The sequence below is a fragment of the Pinus tabuliformis genome, chromosome 7 (genome assembly GCF_031772625.1).
Source record: "Pinus tabuliformis cultivar Carrire ecotype Pingquan chromosome 7, CPIR1, whole genome shotgun sequence".
NCBI lineage: Eukaryota > Viridiplantae > Streptophyta > Pinopsida > Pinales > Pinaceae > Pinus > Pinus tabuliformis.
The window spans coordinates 1,567,436,087-1,567,443,157 of NC_142293.1; positions in this window are offsets into that span (position 1 = coordinate 1,567,436,087).

Below are 7,071 nucleotides of genomic sequence, written 5' to 3' on the forward strand. Positions count from 1 at the left end.
GCATGATCTCCAGAGGCTGACGATAAGGGAGTTGATGAGAGTCTGTGGACCACACTTCTGATACTTATGGAATACCAGGACAATCTCTAAGAAGATGGTCACTCTTACATAACTTGCAAGGGAATTTAAATTTGTATGGTCAACATTAGCTACATTCATAGCAATGTTTGTTTGGTTGCCCCTTGCTTATTTTGCTTCTTCTTCACCGTTTTCTTCTTTTTCTTAGCTTCCTGGTTACTAGACTTTCACTAGGCGAGGAAGAAGAAAGGGATGAAGGAAAAATGGGGTCAACTTGAGGTTGATGTTGTTCAGGTGGAGGAATTAGTCGTGGAGTAGTTTGAGCATTCAAAACCAATGAGGTTGAAAACAACCATACTGATAAACCTATGCTAAAACTGGGAAGGACAACATAGTCATATAAGGAGCACCAATATTTCCAAAAGAAGGAAAAGGACCAGAATTCCTGTCAGAGGGGTTTCCTTGATTGGTACACTCTGAAACTATTTCCATCAACTTCAACCTAATATCCACTAAGGAGTTTTTCCACCACAAGGATGTTCCACGGTTAATTAATTGATTTTAGAAAATAAAAAGACAACTAAAAATAAAAAGGGGTAACTAGGCATATAAGGATTACCAAACCACTGTGAACTACAATATACGGTTAAGTATGTGCAAACCATCTCCCTGAATATTATTTTCAGTGTACCACAGTTAACAAAGCGGTCGACTCTGTTAACTATGGCGGGTTTGCAACCTAATGGGGACTTCCAAAATATACCCGGAGGTACATGGAAGCGCAGTCCATGTTAGTGTTGTCTAATGCATAACTTTTCGATGGGGGTGTTCCTATATACTCCTTATACATGGAACATTGCTCGATATAACAAAAGGTACGTGGAAGAACGTTATGATATACTCTAATGTACATGGAAAACCAACAACCATCCTTGGGATGTAACACTCACAAGTAATGACAACTCCTATCTTTATAAGACTGAAACAAGTCTTCTAGCCTAGACCACTAGATGTGTCGTTAATGTTTCAAATGCTCCTTAAGTTAATTAAATAAATTTTAAAGTTGACCTTGATTTAAGTTTCAATTTCAAGGCTCACAAAACGAATTCACCTGAACTCCTATAATGCAACTAGCATGATAAAAATAACTCTTTTTTGTTCAATGAAGATCTATCAAAGGGAAGGAAGGAGTTTCAAACAATGATGCAACAAACAAGAACTTCATAAACTAGACTTTTCAATTGTACTATTCCAATTCAATTCAAAGCCCTAAATCATAATGCAAGAAATGAAATATTTTCTTTTCTTTCCTTTTCAAATGCCAAATGCAATGAAAAATGAAATGTAGTTAGATCATTGATCAAAATAATTCACACATATTGAAACTATAATATAAAAAGGCAATCAAAAGGTAATCATACTCAAATTTAAAGACATTATTGGCTTCATCGAGACAATGAACAATTTAGGGACTCCGGGAAAAAAAAAAAAAAAGGAGCAAATTTTGCATCTTACAAGGATCATCGTAGGCTATATATGACAACTAGTGTGATTCATTGCACTTACAGAGAGAGACAAGTGCGATAGGTCGCTCTATTTCAAAATAGAAAGTGCACTAGGGTTGATTTTACTCAAAAGACGAAAATCAAACCTTATCAAGCTCAGAATTATACTTTCCTAAGATTGATTACTGTATGAACAAGTTAAATTGAGTTGTTTTCAAATGTCCTAGAAGATTAGGCAAAGGAAACCACTAAAGGAACATCTCGATCCCCAATGGAGTTACCAAGTTAAATAACAAATAATTTCATTCTGCGGATAAAAGCAAACTCCCTAGATCTAGTGGTTTGATCTAGAAACAATAGAGACAAAAAGACTTATGTTTTCCTTAAAGAGTTTAGAATATGGAATAAAGACTTACCTAGAATCCAATGCAAGCTCTCCTCTTCTCCTTGCTTGTAAGGTCCAACTCCAACTTTAAATGCTATAAGTGGAACCTGCAAAATAACTAAAACAAGAAAGAGAACTACAACATAAAAATAACATATGCTAACATCTCTAAACAATGAGTCAAGAAGGAATTGTAATACATATGCATAAATGAGACATAAGTATAAGAAAACAAAACACTTTTTGTATTAATGAATGTAGGAGAAGGTTAAAACCCTTTACAGATTTTGACCTTGTAGATGTCTCCTAACTATATTGTCATTCCTTTACTACAAATAAATCCTTTAATCACAATTCAAGTGCATGGATGGATAATGGATCCTTACGCATAAAACAACAACATAAGGGCATAACTGAGAGTTTCCTAAAGCCAACCTAGACTCTATGGGAGGTAGTGAATTTATAAGGTAAAAGAGGTGGTTTGGGATTTACCAATCTAGGACTTAGATCCACATATTATGGAGGATAATCATCTAGGGATAAGACATAAGACCTCAAGAGTAGGAGTTCAAGATATTGATCTAACAGTAAATAGTTAAAACCACTCGAGAAGCTTCTAAACAGAGAAGATTCAAAATTATTCTTAATTTTTATGGAAATTCAAGAGCCATCACACTTATTGTAAAGGAAACATGCGTTGGTCAGTGCAGATGTTGTGTGTACAACTTCCAACAATGCATTTTACACAAAGGGAAAGTGTGATAGGGCCAAAAATTAGGTTTTTTACTTGTTTGACCCAAAATTCTTGGAATTTTTCAAGAGAACATGCTCCAGCCTTTGCAGAGAATGAATGAAACGTGTTAACACGATGATGATTGATTCGGGTTTTAGGCCATTTGATTGGATGTGAAAAAATGACCTAAGCAGATTTCCCCCTAAAGTACAAAGTCAGAAGTGGTGGCTGAGGACTGAAGTGCTTTACCATGTGGCAAGTTTGGATCAAGAATATATTAATTGAGATCACCATTTATTATAATACATAGTATCATCATGATATCATCGCTAAGGTAGGTATACCCATACTCAACATATAAGCCAATTTAAATGTACAATGATCAAAAGCATCATCCACATATGATAGATTGTGGACACATGCTTAAATGAATTTCTGTGTGACCATAGCCATCATACTTTGTAATCTTGTATGAATCCTGAAATCACAGCTCGGATGGATGGAACTAGGTCCCGGGTCTTTTACCTCGTCACTCAATAGTACGAGTCTAACCATGTGATTAGATGTGTTGGAGCCGAACATGGTAGGCACCATCTAATTACCAGCCAATGGTGTAATTTGTTAGCATACACGAGAGGAACCACCAATAATGAGAATGGCCCTCAAGGTACTACAATGCAATCCATGAGATGTGAATGAATGAGCTGAAGTCAAACACCACATAAAATCTCTTAGTCAAAGACCAATTATGAAAACTTGTCGCTGAAAGTGAGGAAACTTTCCATTGAGGTATGCAAGCTCTAGGGCATTGAAGGGCGTTTCTAAGTCAACTTCCTAGAGAATGAGTTGATGTCGACAGGAAGTGACCCATCACAAGAGGGCCTTAATGTATCCCCCATCAACGACACAAAATGGGTGTCAAGATTTGAGACAGAATGATGATGATTAAAGGTTGGTTTAGGGGCGAACAAGATGAACAAAGGCTTAAAGTATTGTAGCAGATGTCAACATAGGGTGGACTTCTCTTGAACATATCAATGACACTTTATGGAGTTGGCAACATTGACTGAAAACTTATTATGAAGACTTTTAATAAGGTGTGATCAACCAAAGAGGCAAGCAAATTTCCCAACCCAAGGAAATCACGGAGGTGAGAGTGTCATGTTCAAGAGCGACTCACTGCCATAAATAGGCTTGGTGCCCAATTTTCCTAATTTCCCAACCATTTTTTGCTATTACCTATTTATTTTTTTACAAGCTTAAGAAGTTTAACATATGCTTGGCCTATAAGTTTCATCATTCAGATGAATTCTTTTGAGTATATTTTACGAACCCTAAGAAGGAGTGGTTTGGTCTCGTCATGCTTAACGATTCCAATGTTGTTTAACAATTTTACGAGTCCAACGAAGGTGTAAATCGACTTCTTTTTCATGTCTAGAGAGTTTGAAAAAGAGGTGAAAAAGAAAACTCCAAGGGTTTATTTTAGTAAATTTAGTCTCTTGGGCCCGAAAATACATAAAACAATACCTAGGAGAACCTTTTAGCCATGTTTAACTAAATTATTCGTTTTTCATAAATAGTTCATCTAGTCCGGAAAAGAGTTAAACTTATACTGGATAGACATCTTTTTATTTACTTTAACGAGTTCTAAAAGACAAGTACTCGACAATATTTTCATGTTTTGGGAGTCTAAAAAGAGCTTAAAGAGGACTCCCCTTAGAGGAACGAATGGTATAAAAGGTAGCAACTGGTTTTGATCATGGTGGAACTGCTCAAAACATGTATAGGTCGAGTGGTGGGCTCATAATACCACTCATCGCAACAGTTCCTCAGGAAAGGGTAAAACACCAAGTGAACGTAAATGATTGACCAAACGTATGGTGATGATAGAATGAGTAAACTAAGGCTCATCTTGTAGAAACAAGCTGATAAAACGTGGAAATCACGAGGGATAAAGTGTGGAATCTTGTTACCCTAAAAGGATTCTGAAAAGATAATAAAAATTACAACATGGATACCAAGACGACAAAAAGCTGTTATACTAAGCAACATCCATGGTCAAGTAAGTTCTACCATCAAGTTATAACATACATAAGATGGGGTCGGACCTGAGGCACAATGAAGGAACTAACGGTCAATGAACTCAAAATAGGTTTCATTTTTATACAAGCTTGAAACAAAGGCAAACTATTCTTGAGATAAGTTTTCATGCCCCCAACATAATGACTTAATTTTAGGAACATGCCCCCCAAACTTCATTTGATTCATCTAAGTAGACTACTTGTTACTAATAGGTGGATGAAATGAAGGTTCATTTACGTGATAAAGTGAAAGTCTCAACTCAAAATTTATGAGATCTAGTCAAAGACTCGAATTGGAGGGGGATTTGTTTCATTTCTTAACGAGCTCAACACAGGAAAATAAATATTCTCATGACACCTTGTTTCATTTTTTAACGAGCATGACACAAGAAAAGGAACTCTATTCATGGTATCTGGTTTCATTTCTTAACGAGCCTGACACAGTAAAGAACTCCACTCATGGGAGCTTGTTTCATTTTTTAATGAGATTGACACAAGGAAAGGAACTCTGCTCATGAAACCATGTTATATTGATCATGGCTCCCCAGAGGCTAAGGCTCTAGAAGGAATACATGTCAAGGTATTAATCGTGGCTTCCAATATATTTTAATCAGATGGAAGAACAATGCTTTGGAAGGTATCAAGGGATTCAATAGGCTCCAATGTTCCCAGTAAATCATTTACCATATCACCTACTGGATCCAGGTCAAAAGAAGTTGACAAAATACTGAAAGGCTCTTCTTCATTGGTAGGTGTCTGCATGGAACAGGTTGTCACAAAATTAACCTATGACGGCGGGGATACCACTTGCATATTCAAAATTTTTAGGGAAGTTGGATAGTTGGCAGTCAAATCAGGACCAACGAATGAAAGTTGGTCAATAGTCATAATTTTTCCATCATGTGGGAAACACATCACTCGAAAGAGTGTTGACACGACAACGCTTATGGCATAAACATAGTATCGCCCAACGAGTAAATTGAAATCCAAGGGACCTTGAACTATTATAACATCAATACAAAGAGTTTTCCATTCCAAAGTAATAGCAAGCTGAGGAAGGATCCCTAAGGGTTCATTGGTTCTTCTATTGAAATCCAACAAATTCTGAGTAATAGAAACAAGTTGAGGAGAACCTATAGCTTACCAAGCAGTCGAGGATAGAATGCTAACAAAATCGCCCTCATTTATAATTGTGTGATATAAATTCTTATCGCAAGAATTCACCATGACTTGGAAGGGCATGTAAGAAGGGAGACAAGATTTTGTTAATTGAGTCCAATCAAAGGGAATAACTTGATTACTTGGATGGGGTTCTATAGGAACAGGAGAAATATCCCCTTGTTTGACAGGATCCGAGGTAATAAAAATAACCTGAGCGGTATGAAACTCACTCTACGAGAAAAGTGGAATCGCCTGAAGCTGGAATTGGGACAACTATTTCCTCATCCAATGGTTGACCGTTGGGAATAGACTCATGGGATTCACGTTCAGAGAGAGTGGGATTGATTGAAGATGGAATTGCATCAATCACTTCATTAACTAGTGGAGGATTGGGGAAAGCTTCGGGTAACCAGTCGGAGGTCGCTGTTGAGAAGCAGTAAGATTTTCCAACAATTTGGATGCTTCATCCATATAAGGGAAAAGGTGAATTGGATGATTCCCTTCACATAATCTACAGGGAAACTTGACTTTACCCTTTTTCTCATGAACCTTATTATCACTAGTTGATCGTTTGTCACAAGCATGATCTCTAGAGGCTAACGACAAGGGTCGATGTGAGCCTGTGGACCACACTTCTAATACCTGTGGAATACTAGGACAATCTCTAAGAAAATTGTCACCACTACATACCTTAGAATGAAATTTAACTTTGTCGGGCTTGTTGGAAGGTTTCTCGACATTAGATGCATTCATAGAAATTTTTTCTTGGTTGCCCCCCTGCTTATTTTACTTCTTCTTCTTAGCTTCCTGGTTACTAGAATCAAGACTTTCACCATGTGAGGAAGAAGAAAGGGATGAAAGAACAATAGGGTCAACTTGAGGATCAACTTGAGGGTGAGGTTGATGTTTTTTAGGTGGAGCACTTGGTTGTGGAGTAGTTTGGACATTCATAACCAACGAGGTTGAAAACAACCATATCGGTAAACCTATGGTAAAATCGAGAAGGGACAATGTAGCCATATAAGGAGCACCAATACTTCCAAAAGAAGGAAAGGACTAGGATTCCCGTTATAGGGGTTTCCTTGACTTGTAGATTCCGGAAATGTTGCATTCAACTTCAACCTAAGATCCACTAAGGAGTTGTTCCACGACGAGGATGTTGTTCCATGGTTAATTAATTGATTTTAA